The 22,500-nt window shown below is 40.5% G+C and overlaps 5 non-coding genes across 5 annotated transcripts; all 5 read left to right on the top strand.

Annotated features, from left to right (window-relative positions):
- The first annotated feature begins 489 nt into the window (after positions 1-489).
- On the top strand, positions 490-571 carry trnas-aga (transfer RNA serine (anticodon AGA)). The gene has a single exon. It is a non-coding gene; the product is annotated as a tRNA-Ser (tRNA).
- A 224-nt stretch (positions 572-795) lies between these two features.
- On the top strand, positions 796-867 carry trnah-gug (transfer RNA histidin (anticodon GUG)). Its single transcript has one exon. It is a non-coding gene; the product is annotated as a tRNA-His (tRNA).
- Positions 868-1,450: 583 nt separating this feature from the next.
- On the top strand, positions 1,451-1,523 carry trnak-uuu (transfer RNA lysine (anticodon UUU)). Its single transcript has one exon. It is a non-coding gene; the product is annotated as a tRNA-Lys (tRNA).
- A 12,290-nt stretch (positions 1,524-13,813) lies between these two features.
- Positions 13,814-13,886, top strand: trnak-uuu (transfer RNA lysine (anticodon UUU)). Its single transcript has one exon. It is a non-coding gene; the product is annotated as a tRNA-Lys (tRNA).
- Positions 13,887-14,008: 122 nt separating this feature from the next.
- On the top strand, positions 14,009-14,090 carry trnas-aga (transfer RNA serine (anticodon AGA)). Its single transcript has one exon. It is a non-coding gene; the product is annotated as a tRNA-Ser (tRNA).
- Positions 14,091-22,500: the final 8,410 nt, after the last annotated feature.

The following is a 22,500-nucleotide window of genomic DNA, read 5'->3' as shown; positions in this document are numbered from 1 at the left end:
AGGAGCACGGCAAGTCAACAGCATTGAAGCGTGTGAAGAGGCTTTCCAGACAAGTAGCAGTGAGTATTTGTTCTTTTTCCTAGCATTATTTTCCTTTAATTACTATTATCATCAGTCTACTAGGCTGCATTCCCACTAAATAGCAAATATATTTTGACATAGCAGATGTTTTGACGGCCATTCTGAATCTTCGAAGAAGGAAACGCAAAGCATTGGAGGACACTCTTTTTTCTGCGCCAATACGATTCATTTTGCTGTGCGTTCCCACGCAGCACGCACGCTTCTCGAGCAAGAGCCCGGATAGCTCAGTCGGTAGAGCATCAGACTTTTAATCTGAGGGTCCAGAGTTCAAGTCCCTGTTCGGGTGAACGGGCCTCTTTTTGTGGAGCGGTACGTTTTGTTGTTGAGTTCTTGCTGATCTACACTGGCCTCGGGCAGCGACGCTGCAAGGCAGCAATCCACAAACGACGTGCCCCTTTCAGCCAGCTTGTAGTCGTGGCCGAGTGGTTAAGGCGATGGACTAGAAATCCATTGGTGTCTCCCCGCGCAGGTTCGAATCCTACCGACTACGTTGACAGCATGCGCCTGCTTTAGTTTGTAACCTTCTGGAGGCCTAGCTTAAACTTTATAAAAGGAAAAACAGAATCCTTTTCTTTTCAGTGACTTCTTCTCCAGAGTCACTGTTACAGGATTACCCTTGAAAAGAGTTATGTTGGTAAGAAACAGTTTTGTCTGCAAGCTAAAGATGACAAGGCCCCTTTGTATTCAAGGACACGTCAGGTAGACTGGTAGCTCGCCGTGATCGTATAGTGGTTAGTACTCTGCGTTGTGGCCGCAGCAACCCCGGTTCGAATCCGGGTCACGGCAAGATTTTCTGGGTGCCATTGAAATTGAGCTCCATGTCGCCACCTGTCCCCACCCCGTCCTTCAGACTACTCTTTTTGTGCACGGCGCGTGCCCTTGATGTGCTCTGGATGTTCGAGTGAATTGAAACTGGGACCTTCTTTGAAAGCACGAGCTTTCAGGTTCGAACCCTTAGAGAAAAGACTGAAAACGAAATGCTCCTATTTATGTGGGAAGAATCTTGCTTCAGAGAGAATATGGTGCGTGTATATTTTCTAATCGCTAGGTGTCAGTTAACTCGCTGGCTGTTACCTAGAGTGCCACGGGCTTGCTATTTGCTACGAACAACTGCGCCTTTGACACAAGTTTACAATAACGATAAGAGCTCGGCAAGTCAACACAATTGAAGCGTGTGAAGAGGCTTTCCAGACAAGTAGCAGTGAGTTTTTGTTCTTTTTCCTAGCATTATTTTCCTTTAATTACTATTATCATCAGTCTAATAGGCTGCATTCCCACTAATTTGCATTGGAGGACACTCTTTTTTCTGCGCCAATACGATTCATTTTGCTGTGCATTCCGACACAGCACGCACACTTCTCGAGCAAGAACCTGGATAGCTCAGTCGGTAGAGCATCAGACTTTTAATCTGAGGGTCCAGGGTTCAAGTCCCTGTTCGGGCGAACGGGCGTCTTTTTGTGGAGCGGTACGTTTTGTTGTTGAGTTCTTGCTGATCTACACTGGCCTCGGGCAGCGACGCTGCAAGGCACCAATCCACAAACGACGTGCCCCTTTCAGCCAGCTTGTAGTCGTGGCCGTACCCTCCGGCGAATGGACAGCCTAACTATTCCTAACCATTTGTTACAAGTCCTAACACAAGTCCTAACACAATCTAAATAAGTCCTAACAATTCCTAACACAATTTAAATAAGTCCTAACAATTCCTAACACAGGTCCTAACAATCCTAAATTACGTCCTAACAGTTCCGAACAGCGGGTCCTAACAGTTCCGAACAGCGGGGCAAAACAGCCATTGGCTGGACGGGCCAAAACAGTCATTGGCCGAAACATAGTCTCGTGACCACCGTCATAAAGAGCGACGGCGCGAAAAGGACTCGTCATTCACCCCATCACTACCTGAGACGGTTTTGTGTTTTGATGCAGGCAAGTACAGTTTAATTAACATTTTAACGTGAAAGAGAAAAATTATCTATTCGTTGGACATTACAGTTCAAACTCGGTTTAGGTTGCACACGTTTAATTCAGCTATCTTTATTTGTAATTCGTTGTTTTAACACTTATATAGAGTTCAGAGGCCATGTTTTGATATAGTGATATAAATCGCGGCCTTCATACTGCAAAAGCTTAGCCGGACTGGTTTAAGATAACAGTATATAGACTATAAATGAGGATAATAATTCCTATGATGATTAATGTTAAAATACAGAGTGGTGACTTGTTTTGTATTAACCATAGAGTGTACAAATAAAACCGTAATAAAAAGCCTAATAACTTTAGAAACTAATTATGTTATAATTATTACATAATGAACTGCTTTATTTTTACTCTCTGTTGCTTTTTACTGTTTTCAATTTATTAGTTTTTTTTTTTCAATCGCTAACAAGCGCTTACCCATACTTCAGATAATTTTTCTAAACTCTTAAAACAGACTCACACCCACAAAACACAATTGGCCAAATGGATGATTTTCTTCTCAAAAACACATTTTGAAAAACACACTCTTCATTTCAAAATAGAACACATCTTTCTCTGCATACACTAACTTTACCAAAACACTGAAAATCTGACTCAGACTCAGAATGAAATTATTCTGTCAAAGAATAACACTTGTTTTCACGTCACAAGGTACATGCAGTCAATCAAAGTACACCCAGTTTCAAAATACTGGCTATTGTTGACATTACAAAAACTTCATAGACTTTAGTGTTTCAGTTTGAAAAACATGCAAAACATGCAGTCCACCGTTTTTACACTACATTTCTTGGTTGGGAATTGTATGTCCACATGTACAGTAACTTTACTTTTTTCCAGCCTCTCGTAGTGAAAGACCGTGGTTGATTACATGGTCAATGATAGTGGCACGGATTTCATCACTGACTACTGTTCTTGCAGCCCTTGGAATGCCACCACCACACATTCTTACACCTTTACCTTGCCCTCTCCTTGGGCCTTCTCTTCTCCCTGGCCCTGCTCCTCTCACTTCACCTCTCATCTCTCACTGCACCCCTCACTGCACCTCTCACTGCACCCTTCACTGCATCTCACCTCTCACTGCATCTCACCTCTCACTGCACACTGCACCCCTCACTGCACCTCTCACTGCATCGCACCTCTCACTGCATCTCACCTCTCACTGCACCCCTCACTGCACCCCTCACTGCACCCCTCACTGCATCTCACCTCTCACTGCATCTCACCTCTCACTAAACACTGCACCCCTCACTGCACCCCTCACTGCATCTCACCTCTCACTGCATCTCACCTCTCACTGCACCTCACCTCTCACTGCACCTCACCTCTCACTGCACCTCACCTCTCACTGCACCTCACCTCTCACTGCACCTCACCTCTCACTGCACCTCACCTCTCACTGCACCTCTCACTGCACCTCTCACTGCACCACTCACTGCACCCCACCTCTCACTGCACCTCTCACTGCACCTCTCACTGCACCTCTCACTGCACCTCTCACTGCACCCCTCACTGCATCTCACCTCTCACTGCACCTCTCACTGCACCTCTCACTGCACCACTCACTGCACCCCTCACTGCATCTCACCTCTCACTGCACCTCACCTCTCACTGCACACTGCACCTCTCACTGCACCCCTCATTGCACCAATTTGAATTTAGTGCAACGTAATCATTCATTCTATTTACCATAGTTTAAAAATTGTCTTTTAACATGGTTAAATTAACAAACATACGTAATTTGACAACCATCCATGTGTAAAATCCCTCTTCTACATAAAATTTGTCTTAAATGTTTTCCCCTAAGCCTTTTCTTTAAATTTCATTTCATTTGTATCTCTGTGAAGTTATTCTCAAGTTGTCTGGTATTTACCCTGTTGTTTCATATTTATAGACATGACTAAGACTGGTAAACCAGACTCATACTGGCATGACATCATGTGCAAGTATGCCCAAGGGAAGTACCACTTCTCAACAGGCAAGAAGCCAGGGGCGAAGAAGTGGAAGCATGCCTTGGAAAGAATTAATAACTGTCCATTACACAAACAGACCTGTGCATATGATATATTTGGGAAAATAATCACTTGCAAATGTGGTTATCATAAGGTATGTAATGAATGTGATTATTTTACCTATGCTGGTGATCATTACTAATTTAAAAACATTTTTTAATAAGAGAAAAATGTTCATTATTTGAGCTGTAAAGCCTGACATGAAATAATAGTCAGAAAAAGGTGTGTGTGTATATATATATATATATATATATATATATATATATATATATATATATATATATATATATATATATAATGCGCACAAACTGAGCAAAGCTGTGCAATTTAGTGCAAATGCTGTCAGTACACTAGATTAATTTCTTAGCTTTTAATGTAAATCAGTGAGGTCTTTATAATGGTATAACAGGTTACTTGAATAAAATGCATATAAATGTCAATTTAACTCGCAGTAAAAAGATGCCTGCACAAAGACCTGAAGGTGGGTGTTTTTACAATTCTACTTAAAGGTGTATTACTTTCCTTAAAGAACAACAACCTATGAATCAGACGACAGTTTGCATGTAGTAATTGTGTACAACATGTTTTTCAGCAAAGTTTTGATTTTGATAATTTGCAGATTTTGAGACCTAGGGAAAACACTAATCCTAGGGAAAACACTAATGCTTTTTTTACAGTCAGCAGAGCAGACAGTGTTAGGCATGCAAGCAGGACCACAGAGCAGTGCAGGCATGCAAGCAGGACCACAGAGCAGTGCAGGCATGCAAGCAGGACCACAGAGCAGTGCAGGCATGCAAGCAGGACCACAGAGCAGTGCAGGCATGCAAGGAGGACCACAGAGCAGTGCAGGCATGCAAGGAGGACCACAGAGCAGTGCAGGTGCAAAACCTGCCTCATGGAGCAGTGCAGGTGCGCAGGCAAGACCAGCCTCATGGAGCAGTGCAGGTGCGCAGGCAAGACCAGCCTCATGGAGCAGTGCAGGTGCGCAGGCAAGACCAGCCTCATGGAGCAGTGCAGGTGCTCAGGCAAGACCAGCCTCATGGAGCAGTGCAGGTGCTCAGGCAAGACCACTGAGCAGTGCAGGCGCAAAACCAGCCCCAGAGAGCAGTGCAGGCTCAAGATCAGTCCCAGAGAGCAGTGCAGGCTCAAGATCAGTCCCAGAGAGCAGTGCAGGCTCAAGAGCAGTCCCAGAGAGCAGTGCAGGCTCAAGATCAGTCCCAGAGAGCAGTGCAGGCTCAAGATCAGTCCCAGAGAGCAGTTCTTCAATAAAGTGTGGTCTTTGTGGTGAAGACATTGATGTGGACTGTTTCTCCGAACATCTGTCAGATTACCATGTCCAAGAATGTTGTGACCAGTGTGGTGCAAAAGTCTGGGGTGCGGTTGGACTTCTTCACCACATTGAAACTAATCATCCTTGTACCAGTCTTGCAGGGACAGAATCTGTGGATCCACCAACATCTTCTCCAACAACATCATTTACTGAATCACCCGCATACATTGAAGAGCAGCAAGGCGTTCCACAAACTGCACCTCAAACACCATCCCTGGAAATTAACCTGAGGCCTCCAGTAGTGAATTGGGTGAGTTTTCTCCCCAAACAGTTCTGTCGAGTTATTAAGCCAGCAGACCAGAAGTGGATCGCGCAGTGTCTATATGACGCCACAGGACGACTTAAGCAGCAGTTTTCTCAAAACTGGTTTCATCCACCAAGTCCCAGCAAGCCTACAACTTCACCTCCTGATCCTAACACCTACTTTAGACAGCGTATGTTTCTGTGGGCCCCAATGAGAATGTGGGGTATTCCTCTGAAGTGCACACAGTGCAATAGGAAGATGCACCATTCAGGAATCTACACAAAAGTGAGGGAAGTCATTGATATTGACTCGAGATATTATTTAATTGGAGTAGACTACCCTCGCTGCAGTAAGTGTAAGATTCCTGTCTGCCCTTGGAGTTCGGAGATCCTCAAACAACTAGATCCCTCCCACAGAAACAAATTCCCCGCTGTTCTTACCACTCACCTTGCACTTGACAGGAAGTGTGTGACTTTGTTGAAGCCTAGAACTGCTGGGAACAGCTCCAGTTTCTTGCAGCAGGCGCTTGAAGAAGTTCACAGCGAGGAGTGGGCAAGACGTACCATTAACTATCTGACAGACTGTGAATTTCACAAAAAGAAATGTGCCCTGACACAGGCTGAAGTGGTATATCAGCAGCCACCGCCTTTTTGCCCCCTACCTCTGGCACAGTGGTTTGAGACGGTTCATGCCAACGAGATCCTGAGTCACATTGATGAGCTAAAGGGTGTCATAACATCAACATATGGTAGCATCCTGAAGCTTGATTCTACCAAGAAGGTAAATGTATATAAAAAGAGGCAAATGCATGTTAATTTCAACTTGATGTTCAGAGATTTTTACCTGATTGTAATGTTTGTGTATTTATATAGATAACTAAAAAGCTTGCTGGTGGCATTGCGGACACTGCTACATGGATGACCAATGTTGGCAATGAGTTTGGCCAAGTCCTGAACTGTGTCCTAACCACTGGTGAGGGAGCTGGCATAGATGACTTGTGTCAGGGCATCGTAAAGCGATACAAGGATGCTGGGGAGCCAGAGCCAGCTGTGATTTACGTTGACCGGGACTGCTGCAGCGAGACAGGTTTGTTACATTAAGTCTTTACCTAATATGAATGTGTTTGTATTTCTAATTCATATTAGCAACCATTTCAGGCATGTTTCTAAATTACTAAAAACTAAATTTCATTCCTGTACATGGTTTTTCTAGGTGTTTGTTCATATTCTTTAAGAACACTCATAAAGAGAATTTTTAGAACTATTTACTATAGAAATTTATATTTTTTTAGATCTATTTACAATGGTTCTAAAATTCTTAATTTCTATTTACAGTAGCAATTTACTATGAGAACCCTGTTCAGTGTTTGCAATCAAGTAGACAAAAGCTTATGTAAAACAGCATTATTATATTTCTTTAATGATGCAAATGTAAATCTGAGAAAACAATCACTCCTTGTTTCTCATTGGTGTAGGCGTGACTCCAGTTCTTACCTGGTTCCGACCATGGAATATCACAGTGCGACTTGATGTGTTCCACTTCATGCGGCGGTTTACTGCTGGCCTTACAACGGAGCACCATCCACTGTATGGCACTTTCTGCTCCAAGTTGTCCAGCTGTATATTTGAATGGGACAAGGATGACATCTCTCGTCTTAAAGAGGCGAAAAAGACCATGCTTTTAAAAAAACATGGGGGTCATATTTCAACAGAGGCCCAAATCCTGTCAAGCATCACCTCCAGTGAGCTGGCCAAGCACTGCAGGAGGAGGACACGCGGAGTTGAAGAAACTCGTGTCTTGATACAAGGACTGCTGGACTCCATGTGGGAACTGACCGACACCACTGGTTTGCGCCTCATCAATCCAGAGAGCATGACACGTGTGTGGGAGGTACAGCAGAAACACTTACCTTGCATCCAAGATCCACCCGGTGTTCAGTTGTACACAAAACTGGGCTCCGGTTTACAGAAGGGTGACAAGGTTCTGGATGTACTGAGGTGTGGCAGAGGGTCCTCCTCTCTGGAAAGCTTCCATCGCCACCAGTGCACTTTTATTCCAGGTAAATTGAAATTATAAAACAATATTATGCATATATTTAAATAGTGTTGTCACAATACTGAAGTTGCTGACTTCGAAAATTAAAGGCACCAAATTGGAAACAAACCTTTTTCTTAGGCCTGGTGGTTCTGAGTGGGGGGTTATATAATAGTATTTTAATCATGTGAAACATTGTCTTTCAGGTTGGAGATGTAATGCACTACATACGCAGATGTACATGCTTGAGGGTGCATCTAGGTGGAACATCAACCGAGCTCATCAAGCTGTGGACATGAGTGGTACATCACTTACTAAAATGTATGATGTACGTTTAATGTCCCACATGAATGTCCTCAGCAACAGAGTCCTTGGATGTGCACTCCTGCCAGAATTCAAACCTCCTGGGAAACCCACTGGTAAGATTCACCATTGTACACACTATTACGATAGTGATTCCAGGCATCACTGTGTGTTTTAAAAGGCTTTGCATGCTGCCTGAACGCTAACCAATCAGACCATCGTTTTCATGACTGATCATTGCTGTAAAGGTGCTTGTTCCTAGTTATAAGATATGTCAGTTTGTGAAGTTGAAGTGTATTTGTTTTAGTTTTTCTTTTGTGATTTTTGCTTTTACATTTTTCATGTTAATCGCAAAATAGATTTTTCATTAGCAACACTACATTCATCACATGCACTGTAGCCTACTGCTTTAGCCTGATATATAGCTCTTATTACAAAATGTTTATTGAATCTTTATGGCAGATGAGCGTATAGCTGTGGAGTACTTGCTGGCACAGTCTGACAGAGGAGACCTGCTTTCTCCACTGGAGCAACATGAAATCGCCTTGCCAGAGATGGAGGTTGAAGTTCAGGAGGATGAGTGTCTGGATGTCACAATATGTGATGCGGCAGACCTCAATTTGGGCACACACACCCTTGCAAGTTCCAGCAGTCATGGTGATTCATTGATCTCACCTCTGGTAATGTCAATTTTCTTGATCGTTTTGAATTAAAATTACATAGGAATGTTAATGTTTTTAGGAGCAATGAATGAGTTGCTTCATGATTAAACGTTCATTTAATTAAAAGATTAATAATAGTCAATTTGAACAGTCAATTTTGTAACTGAAGTTTATTCTTCTCTTTAAAATGTTTTTAAAAAATCTAGGAAACCAGTGTGCCAAGTGGTGGCTCTTACAGTCCTGACATTGAAGACATTTCCTGTGCTGGGCCCAGCACACCAGCTCCGGTAAAGTTTCTAATACCTGATGCTTGTAATTTGTGAATGGTTTATCAAAGTATCAAAATAATTTCCTAATCCAGGATTCTGTTTTTGTTTCCATTTCTAGGACAGTAGATGTGATTCAAGGGGTGTTCCTGGATGGGAGGCAGTGGATAACCTGGCAGGCTATCTCGTCAGTCTCAACCGCACGATCACTGGTTTATCAACTAACGAGATAGCAGAGATCTTGCGGTTGTATTCGTATTTGCGTGCAAGAAAAAGACCTTGGAAGGTCCTTGGAGAGCTTCTCGGAAGCGTAGTGGCTCAGCCCCTGGTCAGCAAGCAGCTGAGAGGTGAGTTAAATTGTAGTGCACCGGTGTTAAATTTGAGTCTTGTTGAATGCTCCCTGTATAATTTAATTCCTTTCAAAGGTTAAAAATACTTTAAAAAAACTGTTTTGATGAGATCCAGGATAGATCATAAAGTCTATCTCTCATTGCCATACAATTCCAGAACATAATCAGTCTATATGTTTACAAAGCTATAATGAACCATAGAATACTAATCATACATAATACAATCATGCATCTTTTTATTCACAGACTGTTCATGACTCATGGTCAGGCTGCCCAGAGACCTGATGCCAACAGGGTTTCAGAATGTGTTGCACTCAAGCTTCTGAAGGAATTCAGGGAAGCCAGAAATAGGCCTAAAGATAACAAGGGCAAAACCTTTCCCATTCCTCAGGCAATTGTGATGATTTATAGCCACATCAAGCAGCTGCTTGAAGACTGCAGAGAGCTACTAGACCAGACCAACTTGGTGCTAGTTACTATAAACAACACCACAGTGTCTTCATGGTGAGTTGGATTTCAGCTTCCTAAATTCACTTCAGTAATATGAAATCTATTCCTATGATGAACGACTGCACTTCTGAAATAATAAATCTTTTGAACTATTCTCTATTCCACATGTATTTGTATATAACATACATTAAATGTATACATTGTTTTCAGACACCGTCTCATTTTGAAACTTGCAACCTTTTATATGTCTGCCAAAAAAAGGATTTAAAAAATTTGGTAATAAATGCATACATTGTTTCACAAAAGCTTTTCAGAAATTCAGAATGTTACGGTTTAGAATACGTTATTGCTTATTACACAGCTTTCTGAAATGCTTGATTCTGATTTGTCAGTTGAGACATTCCACAGTCTGTTTTTCTCTGATAATGTTCACAAAGTGCGAAGTTCATCAATTACGAAATGAGGTCAATTCGGCTATAAATCAGCTGTAATGTTATCAGTTTAGTTATTGTCCAATAATGTCAGTATAGTCAAATTGATAATATTGCTGAATGTTAAAGGAACACGCTGACTTTTTGGGACTTTAGCTTATTCACCGTATCCCCCAGAGTCAGATAAGTCCATACATACCCTTCTAATCTCCGTGCGTGCTGTAACTCTTTCCGACGCCCCCACCGCTGGCCTAGCTTAGCACAAATACTGGAGGTAAATGGCTCCATCTAGCATACTGCTCCCAATAAGTGACAAAATAACATCAACATTTTCCTATTTACATGTTGTGATTTGTATAGCAACAGTGTGTACAAATAACAAGGCCATATGAGACGCAGGCTTCTTCTAACCATATACATACTGGGAAGTATATTCTCAGAAGGTTAAGCACTGCTACTTGGACGGAGTGATTTACTCGCAGCACCTGAGAACTGGTGAGGAGCAGAGAGTTTGCTCAGAGTTGGAGTAAATCACTCCACAGAAGTAGCAGTGCTTCGGAGATACGGTGAATAAGCTAAAGTCCCAAAAAGTCGGCGTGTTCCTTTAATGCTGAAGTATCCAAGTGATGGATAGTTTTTGAATAGTTTAGTGTACATAGTTTATAAAAACAAATCAGTAGAGATGTTTTGTAAATGTACTGTGGGTAAAGCTAAAAATGTCTGTTATTCTTTCCCAGGCTTCTCGACAGACAGAAAAGAACTGACCGGGACACCTTGCTACAAGGAGTGGAGCTTCCCCAGCCTGTTGGTTTGGCAAAGGAGCCACTGCCAAAGCCTAGAGAACTCCCATCTGCACCTGTTGAACATGGACATGTTGCCATTGAGTTCCAGGAGCCTGAAAATCGGGAGGGTGAGGCAGTTATACGCCAACGTAAATGTGCACGAACTGGAACTGCAGTGTCTTCTATTACGCACACAGACACTGGGCTTGTAGACACATCTCCATCTGGCACAGACTGGCCTGGGGCCCAGCACTTTCCTGGGTGGCATGTCTGGCCTGGGAATTCTGATTTGTCTTTTCCACCATCGCACTCTCAGGGTTGGTCGTCTTTTCCACCAGGCCAACCGCCATCAGTTCCACCATCGCACTCTCAGGGTTGGTCGTCTTTTCCACCAGGCCAACCGCCATCAGTTCCACCATCGCACTCTCAGGGTTGGTCGTCTTTTCCACCAGGCCAACCGCCATCAGTTCCACCATCGCACTCTCAGGGTTGGTCGTCTTTTCCACCAGGCCAACAGCCATCGGTTCCACCATCGCACTCTCAGGGTTGGTCTTCTCTTCAGCCGTGCCAACAGCCATCGGTTCCACCATCGCACTCTCAGGGTTGGTCGTCTTTTCCACCAGGCCAACCGCCATCAGTTCCACCATCGCACTCTCAGGGTTGGTCGTCTTTTCCACCAGGCCAACAGCCATCGGTTCCACCATCGCACTCTCAGGGTTGGTCTTCTCTTCAGCCGTGCCAACAGCCATCGGTTCCACCATCGCACTCTCAGGGTTGGTCTTCTCTTCAGCCGTGCCAACAGCCATCGGTTCCACCATCGCACTCTCAGGGTTGGTCTTCTCTTCAGCTGTGCCAACAGCCATCGGTTCCACCATCGCACTCTCAGGGTTGGTCGTCTTTTCCACCAGGCCAACAGCCATCAGTTCCACCACCTCCTCAGAACCGACAGCGTGCATGGAGACAGCACAAGGCAGCACTTGAGGATCAAGAGCGTGTGGCAAGAGGGGAGCCACCAAAGAAGCGTCACACAAAGGAACATTACCATTATGAGTGTAAAATATGTGGCCAATCAAAAAGTAAACTCACTGGCCATTCCCAGGTTAGAGGAAAGTGGTACTGTCCAGCAGCTGGCCAGACCATTGCAGAGTGGAAAGAGTCTCTTTAGGATTTATTTTGTCTTTCATTCACAATTATATTTAATTTTTTATTTTTTATAATTGTGATAATTTTAATTTTAGAAAATTTTATATAATTTTATAAAACTTTAAATTTTACGTTAGTGCATTAAGTACATTTGAAGGAAAGCTCTTAAAAATATGTTTATGTATATATATTTTATATATAACAATTTTTTCTACATTTTTATTAAACTATTTGTTGAAGTTATATTATTACTATTATTATATCTAGCCATTGCAATTGTGTGAGTGTGTATGTGTATCTAAATGGCTAATTATTATTAATATTATTATTATTATAAAACTACCAAAAATACTAATTATATATATATTATTATTCATTTATCAAACTATTTGTAATTGTACTACGTTTTTATTATCATTACATGTAGCTATTTAAATTTGTATTTATTATAAAGTTATATAGATTTGAGCTTTTATTTGTGAATGTGTATATATTATTATTATTATTATATGTAATGTATATATTATTATTATGAAACCAAATTTGTGGTAGTGTTTATTATATATGAAACCATTTTAATTATATATATATATATATATATATATATATATATATATATATATATATATATATATATATTCCTTCTATTGTAAATGTTGGATTTGAGACTTTGTGGTAGTGATTGTATAATAAATAATCGTATTTACATATATTTGTACTTGTATATATTTTTTTATTTTTTTATTACATATAACGTGCGTTACATTCGAGCTTTTGGAATAAACTATGTTTGTGCAAAGTATGTTGTACATTTTATTCTTGCAAATTGTTTTTTAATTGGGTAAAATAGGTCTAAAATGCGTCTAAATGTGTAAAATAGGTCTAAATATTGACTTTTCTATCATTTATTTTTAATTTTTTACATTTTTACACGTACATTCACACATTTGACAGACACTTTTATCCAAAGCAACTTAAATAGCATTTCAAGGAACACATTTTACATTATCAGTTCTTGCTTTCCCTGGGACTCGAACCCATGACTTTGGCGCCTTTTCCCCCTTCTTTCCCCCCCTCTTTGGCGTTTTTTTTCCTTCTTGCCCCAGATTTTCTGGGTGCCATTGAAATTGAGCTCCATGTCGCCACCTGTCCTCACCCCGTCCTTCAGACTACTCTTTTTGTGCACGGCGCGTGCCCTTGATGTGCTCTGGATGTTCGAGTGAATTGAAACTGGGACCTTCTTTGAAAGCACGAGCTTTCAGGTTCGAACCCTTAGAGAAAAGACTGAAAACGAAATGCTCCTATTTATGTGGGAAGAATCTTGCTTCAGAGAGAATATGGTGCGTGTATATTTTCTAATCGCTAGGTGTCAGTACACTCGCTGGCTGTTACCTAGAGTGCCGCGGGCTTGCTATTTGCTACGAACAACTGCGCCTTTGACACAAGTTTACAATAACGATAAGAGCGCGGCAAGTCAACAGCATTGAAGCGTGTGAAGAGGCTTTCCAGACAAGTAGCAGTGAGTTTTTGTTCTTTTTCCTAGCATTATTTTCCTTTAATTACTATTATCATCAGTCTAATAGGCTGCATTCCCACTAATTTGCAAATATATTTTGACATAGCAGACGTTTTGACGGCCATTCTGAATCTTCGAAGAAGGAAACGCAAAGCATTGGAGGACACTCTTTTTTCTGCGCCAATACGATTCATTTTGCTGTGCGTTCCGATACAGCACGCACACTTCTCGAGCAAGAGCCCGGATAGCTCAGTCGGTAGAGCATCAGACTTTTATTCTGAGGGTCCAGGGTTCAAGTCCCTGTTCGGGCGAACGAGCGTCTTTTTGTGGAGCGGTACGTTTTGTTGTTGAGTTCTTGCTGATCTACACTGGCCTCCGGCAGCGACGCTGCAAGGCACCAATCCACAAACGACATGCCCCTTTCAGCCAGCTTGTAATCGTGGCCGAGTGGTTAAGGCGATGGACTAGAAATCCATTGGGGTCTCCCCGCGCAGTTTCGAATCCTGCCGACTACGTTGACAGCATGAGCCTGCTTTAGTGTGTAAACTTCTGGAGGCCTAGCTTAAACTTTATAAAAGGAAAAACAGAATCCTTTTCTTTTCAGTGACTTCTTCTCCAGAGTCACTGTTACAGGATTACCCTTGAAAAGAGTTATGTCGGTAAGAAACAGTTTTGTCTGCAAGCTAAAGATGACAAGGCCCCTTTGTATTCAAGGACACGTCAGGTAGACTGGTAGCTCGCCGTGATCGTATAGTGGTTAGTACTCTGCGTTGTGGCCGCAGCAACCCAGGTTCGAATCCGGGTCACGGCAAGATTTTCTGGGTGCCATTGAAATTGAGCTCCATGTCACCACCTCTCCTCACCCCGTCCTTCAGACTTCTCTTTTTGTGCACGGCGCGTGCCCTTGATGTGCTCTGGATGTTCGAGTGAATTGAAACTGGGACCTTCTTTGAAAGCACAAGCTCTCAGGTTCGAACCCTTAGAGAAAAGATTGAAAACGAAACGCTCCTATTTATTTCGGAAGAATCTTGCTTCAGAGAGAATATGGTGCGTGTATATTTTCTAATCGCTAGGTGTCAGTACACTCGCTGGCTGTTACCTAGAGTGCCGCGGGCTTGCTATTTGCTACAAACAGGGGCGCAACTACCCAGTGTTAGAGGGGTATGCAGCAACAATTTTGGCGCCCCCCCCAATATACACACACATATCATATATATATATATATATATATATAATCATATTGTGTGTAGCTGTCATTTGTATCAAAATGATCATCCATCAAATCTTCCTTATCCCAGAAAATGTTCTTTTTTTCTTTGCAAATCCCTCTACTTGTGACAATGACAACAATGATGACATAAATTATGTCAGTGAACAAAAAAAAAAAAAAACAGAAACAGATTTTGTCCAAGTGGTCAACAAAAGCCTCGTTGCTGTTTGCCACTTGATCATACATATTATATAGCACAGATCTTTAAAGAGAGAGAGAGATGTGACCCTAAATACAGCTTCCATGTCACCCAGCAGATGTAACTATAGCTTGTATGTCTGATAGCACAGCTAACATGAACATACATGAATGGTAAAACAAAATCTATTTGTTTCCATGATAAACCAGCCTTATTGCATAAGTCATGTTTTCCAGCTTCTAGTCATTTATTGTGCATGCTACCTTATATTTTCCAGTTGTTATTTTACTTTAATAAAATTGAGATATGTCATGCATGGGATTGGTACCATAAGGTTTAACCAAAATCTAAATGTAGATATCAGCAATATTATTTTGCATTAAGTTAGCAAACACTTGCTGTTAACATTAATATTTGCAAGCCTCCAAGCTTGGTAGCAAATCTACGCATGATTCCATGGTAAACCAGAGATATTGCATTAGTTGTTTTCCAGATTCTTGTCATTTATTGTACATGCTACTGTTGTGGCAAAAATTCTGTTAAACATCATCACTGCGTAAGAGACACTCAGAGTCAAATTAATAAAAAGAAAAGTTCTTTTCTTTCTCTTATGATACCTGTTTGGGATCAATGAATATTAAAATTTCCACAACAATTCCCCCTTTTTATCATTCAGATTACCCAATCATAATAATAAAAATAATAGATCAAATTTTAAGTCATATCATCACTTATACTCTTCATCTCTGGTTACCATTACAAATCTTGAAACCCACATGGCATTTCAACAGGCTAAGAAATACAAAGAAATAAAAGTAGAATAAAATCCCTCATTTCGACCCCTCTCCTTGTACGTCATCACATAGCGGATAACCACAGCTTTTAACCTTCTGTTCATATCAAAAACATTCATAGAAAGAAAGAAAAAGAAAAGGAAACCATACAATTTAACACATGTCACAGTAGCTCCCACTACTTGCATCATCATATTTTGTTCATCCAATTGAACAGACTCCCAGCTTTAACCAGTCTCTGTACTGAGCTGGAGACACATTATAATGCATGGTAAACATAACAATATTGATAATCCTGTCGCTGAAATTGGTAGTACAGTACCCCCAACCCCCCAAAGATTAACCAATCGTATCCATTTACCATCAGTCCACGCCCATTTCCATACATCGCCTCCATTTTCCTAACCATATTTTCTTAACTTTTAACACCATATTTAATAAAATCTATCCTGAAAAGGTTTTATATTTTTTATCCATTCTTTTAACCAATGTAGTTGTTCAAAATTAACTCTAATATTTCCATTACGGACCATCTTTTAGCTTATTACCATACATATTCTCCCATGATCGGCCTTTCTTACCCTTAATGGAAAGCCTAATCAAGTTTCTTCAATAATAATCCCTATAATTTACCTGAAATATTTTCTAATGAATCCTTAACCAATCAAATCATTTGATCTAAGCCCTATTTTGATTCAATCAAATAAAATCATCAAAATCATCACAAAAACAGATTCTTTTGCTAAACTCAAACCATTAGTTCGTGCATCTTCCTCCGGGTGTGTTGTTCATCTCGTTTGCCCCATGGACATTCCGTCTTCACCAGGGTGACTCTTTGCGAGTCGTTGCCGTAGTCTTTCCCTCGCCGGTGAGGGAGGCTGTTACTAGCACAAGCCTTTGACCCCTCACGTTGTCCTCATATTTGATTGTTGAGGCCTGTCTGTGTAGTCTAAGGTGAGAGACTTGGACCCAGGTGTCCCACTCTCCAACCGTTTTCTGATCATTACCAGATTTGCCCCTTAGATCACGATGTACCCCTACTGGAGTGAACCATTTCTTGCCTGCTTTCACCTGTGAATGGAGACCTTAAGTTTTGTTAGTGACCGCTTGTCTTGCCGCTCGTCCCCTTTGGTGTGATCTGTGGAATCAACAACCTGAAACATTATCTCCGGATAATTTCTTGCTCACTTAATAGCACTCGGGGTCCTTTTACCCTGAAAAACACTCAACCCACTTTGCTCATGTCCACAACACAATATTTATACATTTGGAACAGAATTAGTTCTGTTTTCTGCAATCCTTCCTGACATTCTGCAAAAGGAAAATCTTAAGTTATGCGCTGCGCAGGTGTGGCCTTGTTTCTTTCTGCCACAATAACAATCTAGGCCAGGATAGTTAGTCAAATTCATCCATAACCATTATTTTATTGGGCACATTCTGCCCTGCATCAAAAGTCTGCATGCTCTGTAAAGAAAAACAAATGTCGAGGTTATTTTCAGATAGTAAAGTACACGTAGTTTCTTTTGTCTGCTGTGCTGCCACGGCCTTCGCTGCTGCATCTGCCCTGGCGTCTCCTGTTGAAACAGTCCTGCAATTTTGTTATCAGCGTGTGCGGCACACTTACAGACAGCAATTTTGTTAGGGAGAAGAATGGCTTCTTGCCAGGCTTTTACCCTATTAAGCCCCTTGTACTCCCAACATATACCGTCCCTTAATAAACCAAATTTTGTCAATTGTTATCAAAATTGTTACCATCCCCCCTTTTGATGCATGAATCATCTCGTGCATCAATCTAACATAATGGTGTTTGGATAAAGTTTGCCATCAACACTAACCCAAACGTTGTCCCAAAGCCAAAATTCCTCCAGACATCTTTCTCTGCCTCTGAAACAAAAATATGACTTAAAGCCACAAACACATCTTCTTATCAGAGAATTTGGAGGGCAACGGCCCTCAGTCTTACAGTGTATCCTGCTTTTCAGGCCTGTTGTTTGGTCTCTTAATCCCGTCATCTACAAACATTGTTTCTGAAAATTCTGTTTCAATTGTTTCTGTCAGGTCAGGTCGTGCTGTACAGACTTGGTCAATGTCAGTCAAACAACATTTTCCCCCTTTTGTTCACAATATTCATAAATGTGTAGGACTCTCTGGATAATTTGATATTGACTTAGCCAATATGTCACTTTGTTATTGCCTGCAAATCTATAACATTTTAGTTTATCTCAACCCATGATGGACATCTCTCTACAACTTCACAAATCCAATTTACATAAATGCTTTTAATCCATAGATTGATTCATAATTACCAGTAGCAGACAGAGCTGGATAACTAATCCATTTAAAGCTCGTCCCATTTTCTGCATCATCTTGTCATCAGATTGACTCAAAACTATTAGCTTCCTTAAAACTTGTCATTTGCCTTAACCCATCTGTAATGATAAAACCCTCATTCCAGAGGTTAATGACACAATATACACACTATTCAGACACAGTATTCGTACCCCAAACTAACACATACAAGACATAGAGTGCAGTCACCATCACACACACTCATATTAGACACATATTTTAACTGTTCATTTTTAATGTTCGCTTTTCATTATATCATCTCTAAAAAGATTTAAATTTTAATTAAGATTTTAAACTTCACATTTTACTGTAGCTTTTACCTAATTTTACATGGTCTCTTAACCAGTTACAAAGCATGTCTGTTCATGATCAATTTCCTAGAAAAGTCAGCTGGGTTGTTTTGGTTCATTATCACTATTTTGTTCTTTAGCAGGCCGATAACAAAAAGACAGACACAGTTACCATCCCTTCCTCCACTCAAGCAGCCTCTCTCACTATAAACAAATAATCTTTTCAACAGCCTCCTAAGACTGTAATTTAGACAAAATGTAATATTAAATGTATTACATTAACCTTTTACCATTCAGCTTTATTATCCAGACTTTTCTCAAATCTACAAAAGCCTGTCTTCATCTTTAGCCACCACCATGCCTAACGACCTTCAGGAGTTAAAACTATGTTATAAACATATTAGCTCAAAATTAACTCTTCTATACATTTTACTTGCCCATATGGCAACCAACATCATGTCCCTCATATAATTAAGTTTTGTTACTGTCTCCGCAGCAAATAATGGCAATCACCTCATGGAATCAGCTGGCTTTTGAAAGTCCACTCCCGCTAATCATTTATCTTTAATTTTCTTCTCTTCAGGGTGTCGTCCCCTGGCATAGTTGCAGACACTTGTCACAATGAAAAACAAGCCATACAATCAATGCGGTTTCTGGTGAGTGGTATAGAGGAACTCACATTTCTGGGTCAGACTGCCGTAAAGTTAATTTTAACCTCACAGCCCATCTCACCTCTCAATGCTCTGCTGACCCCGGTGGCCTCCAGTAATCAGCGCTCAACTCTCATACCTTTCTCACAAATTACAACCTCCATCCGGAGTTGCCCAATGTTTCGTGACCCCCTGCGTTGGGCTGTCCCCTGGCCAGGAAGATCATCCCATCATTGAGTAGCCACTCGTACACACTGGTGACCGCTCTTTCCCAATACAATCAGTTTTCTTCAACAGAACTCAGCTGTTTTCTGGAGCTTAGGAAAGGCACGTTCAAGAGTCACCAGAGCCATTCCGATTGCCTAATAGTGTTCACAGGGAGACAGGTTAATAACAACAGTATTTAATCACTTAAATCCATTAACTATCTTAAAAGCAGCAACCTAGCTACTTAGACTATACTCAGTGAATTTAGATCACAGCCGTACATTCAGTGTACTTCATCTGTAGCCGGAGCCATCGGTCCTGAATGGTGGAGACTAAATGAGACAAAGTTGTTACTGGTCCTAAAATACGCTAATCAAAATGTCACCTCTATCGTTTAAGGTCTGTATTATTATTTTAAAGACTTCTTTAAAGTCATTCAGTTTTACTTAAATCCATTTACAAATACAAATTGCCCTCTGAACGGCAATGATTTCTTTTAACCTCTCCATGTCTATGATTTTCAACTTAAACACTGTGCTTTACTTATGACACAGGCTCAGATAACAGCTTTTAGCTGACATTGAATCAGAGAGAGACTCTGAGGTACACTGCATTTTCATAAAACTTTTAACATCAGACTTTATCTACCATATTTTAACTCTAGCCCAGCTTAAGGCATCTTTGCCAGAAATTACATGTGTTTTCAAATAAACATAGTTTTACAGTTGTCTTTTGCCCACGTCAGGGAATCTAGACATTACAAATTTCCACTCAGATTGAGTCTCTGTCGCACTGGCACTTTCAGCCACAGCACACATCAGATTTAGATAAGCGAACTGTTTCATTACAGCCAATAGCAGACTTATCTTTTGAAAGCAAAACATCAGCTTCTAGCTCTTTCATGGTCAACTTTTCAAGCTGTTTGTTTAATCAGATGCCTTTCAACACATTTTACATTTAGCAACTGTTAATTCGGTAGCCTACTACTTCTGCTTATTTGTTCTTACATAAAAATAATTATTCTAGTTCTCAATAACGTTTCACATTTCTCAATCTCAATTAGGATTTACTTTTTGACGAGGCAAGCACTCTCTGCTTGTGATACTTTTGCAGTTATTGTAAATCATCTGTGAGATTAGTCTCTCTATATACTCTAAAATCCTTTTTTAAATGTTTAATTACAACACAATCATCCTGTTAGTTACTTTGATATATTTTGCTACTCACATTTGTTGGAGTCATTAATTTTACATCAACCTGTATTCATCAATTCACTTTTAAAAATTACTATTATAGATATTTTCTTTAAAAGGATTCACTTTAATACTTCAATCTCTTGACCTTGTTTTTATCTCTTACTCTTTCTCAGACGAAAACTTTAATATCGTTATATAAACACTGATCTACTTTCAAACCCACATTATTACCAGAAATGTGTCACTATATTACACTTTGTTTTTTTACACCTTCTCGGTGGGCATTTACAGTTACGTGTTAAATTGTCCTGCTGACCACAATCAAGACACTCTCTGTCATCTAGTGGGTTCATGTGTCAGCCTCAACTACAGCATCAGACACCTGTCCTTGACTATAGTTTGATCACTGTGAGCTTGCAAACGGCTCCAACTTACTGCACACCCTTGAAGCAGTGTGTGTCCCATTCAGGAATGTAAACAGAGCCACTGATTAAGCAGTTCTCTGTATACTTTTACAGTCCACCAGTGGCGGATTTAATCACAATAGCCAAATCATAATCTTCATCATTATCATTGGCCGCACATTAATTTTAATAAGCTGCATCGAAATGCTCAAAATATTCTAAGTTGTTTTCACAAAGTTTTCGTTTAACTTTAGTCATACTTGTCCAAGGAAATTATCCTGACCCATAATTTCATTTATAAAACAGACAATATCTTTTGCTTCAATGACTTAATATCAACAAATATCCACCATTATACATTATTGATTTCCAGAATTTTTTGTCAAAGTTGTCTTTACATTTTACTAATTTGGTATTATCATCAACAACCCTAATTACAGAACAAGTACTTTTATATAACATCCGGAAACCGAGGTGAATAAGCAAACCCTGTTTCTGTACCCCCAGCATAGCTGGACCCTAGGTTCAAAACACAATGGTTATCAAACTAAAACTAAACCTAATTTCAATCATTATGTTACCATTAAAATATAGAACTTTTCCCCATTTTGCTTAATGAAACATTCCTTATCTTTATATCACATTAATCCCCGTTAATCATACTCAATGCCTTATTTTTATTCTGAAACTCATTTTTCATACCATTTAAACAGTTAATTTGACTTCCATAAATTCTGTCAGACATTTTATTTTCATCACATATAGTTTTCTACTATATTTCTTCCATCTTTCCCTACATGCCAGTTCCTTCTGCATCCTCTGTTCTACATGCTAATTCTTTCTTTTCTCTACATGCCAGTTCCTTCTGCATCCTCTGTTCTACATGCTAATTCTTTCTTTTCTCTACGTGCTCAGTGTTCCCTCCCTGGGGAAATCATGGTATTTTCTCAGTTTTTTCAATATCTAAAACATAAATTTTCCCCCATAATTTTCTCATTTGATAGAAAAACCGGTGTATCAAAATTTGCATGCTTACCTTGAGACTTCCCCATATTGGCTGCTTCTCTGTTCTCTGTGGATTTCTCTTCAACGCGCGTTTTCCTGATCTGTTTGGCATCCCCAACAGACCCGATTTTTTCTTTTAACCCAAATCGGTCGGGTTGCACTATTAGTGCCCTCCTAATTAAGGTTTACCAAAAACTGTTCTGGTTCCCCCTAATTAGCCTCAGTACCTAAAAACAATTTGCTCCGTCGTGGAACAACTCATTTTCAGGTTACCTATCTGTTTGAAATCTCTTGATCTGTTACAGACCTCAATTAATCTCAGATAATTTCCTCTCGTATCTGTTTGAAACCTCTTGATCTATATATAGATCTCAATTAATCTCAGATTACGTACCACAGAAACAGCCCTCAGCCAATATGGTTCACTCACATTTCATACCCGAAACAAAATACTTTTCCCCAAAAGAAAATATTTTAGACGTCTCTTACCAGAGATATGTTGGTTGCCACGGGTTCGCTTTCTTTTGATTCCAGTGGAGCCCCTCCCGGACCCGATAGCGGTCGGTCCCTCTCTCTCAAGCTTACGAGGTAGAGCTGGAACTGCTCAGTCCAGGTGGCCAA

The sequence above is a fragment of the Siphateles boraxobius genome, unplaced genomic scaffold (assembly GCF_051911475.1).
Source record: "Siphateles boraxobius isolate OS27281-9 unplaced genomic scaffold, OSU_SipBor_1 39, whole genome shotgun sequence".
In the NCBI taxonomy this organism is placed as follows: Eukaryota; Metazoa; Chordata; class Actinopteri; order Cypriniformes; family Leuciscidae; genus Siphateles; species Siphateles boraxobius.
The sequence above is the reverse complement of the archived record's forward strand: the minus strand, read 5'-3'. Positions and strand labels throughout refer to the sequence as shown.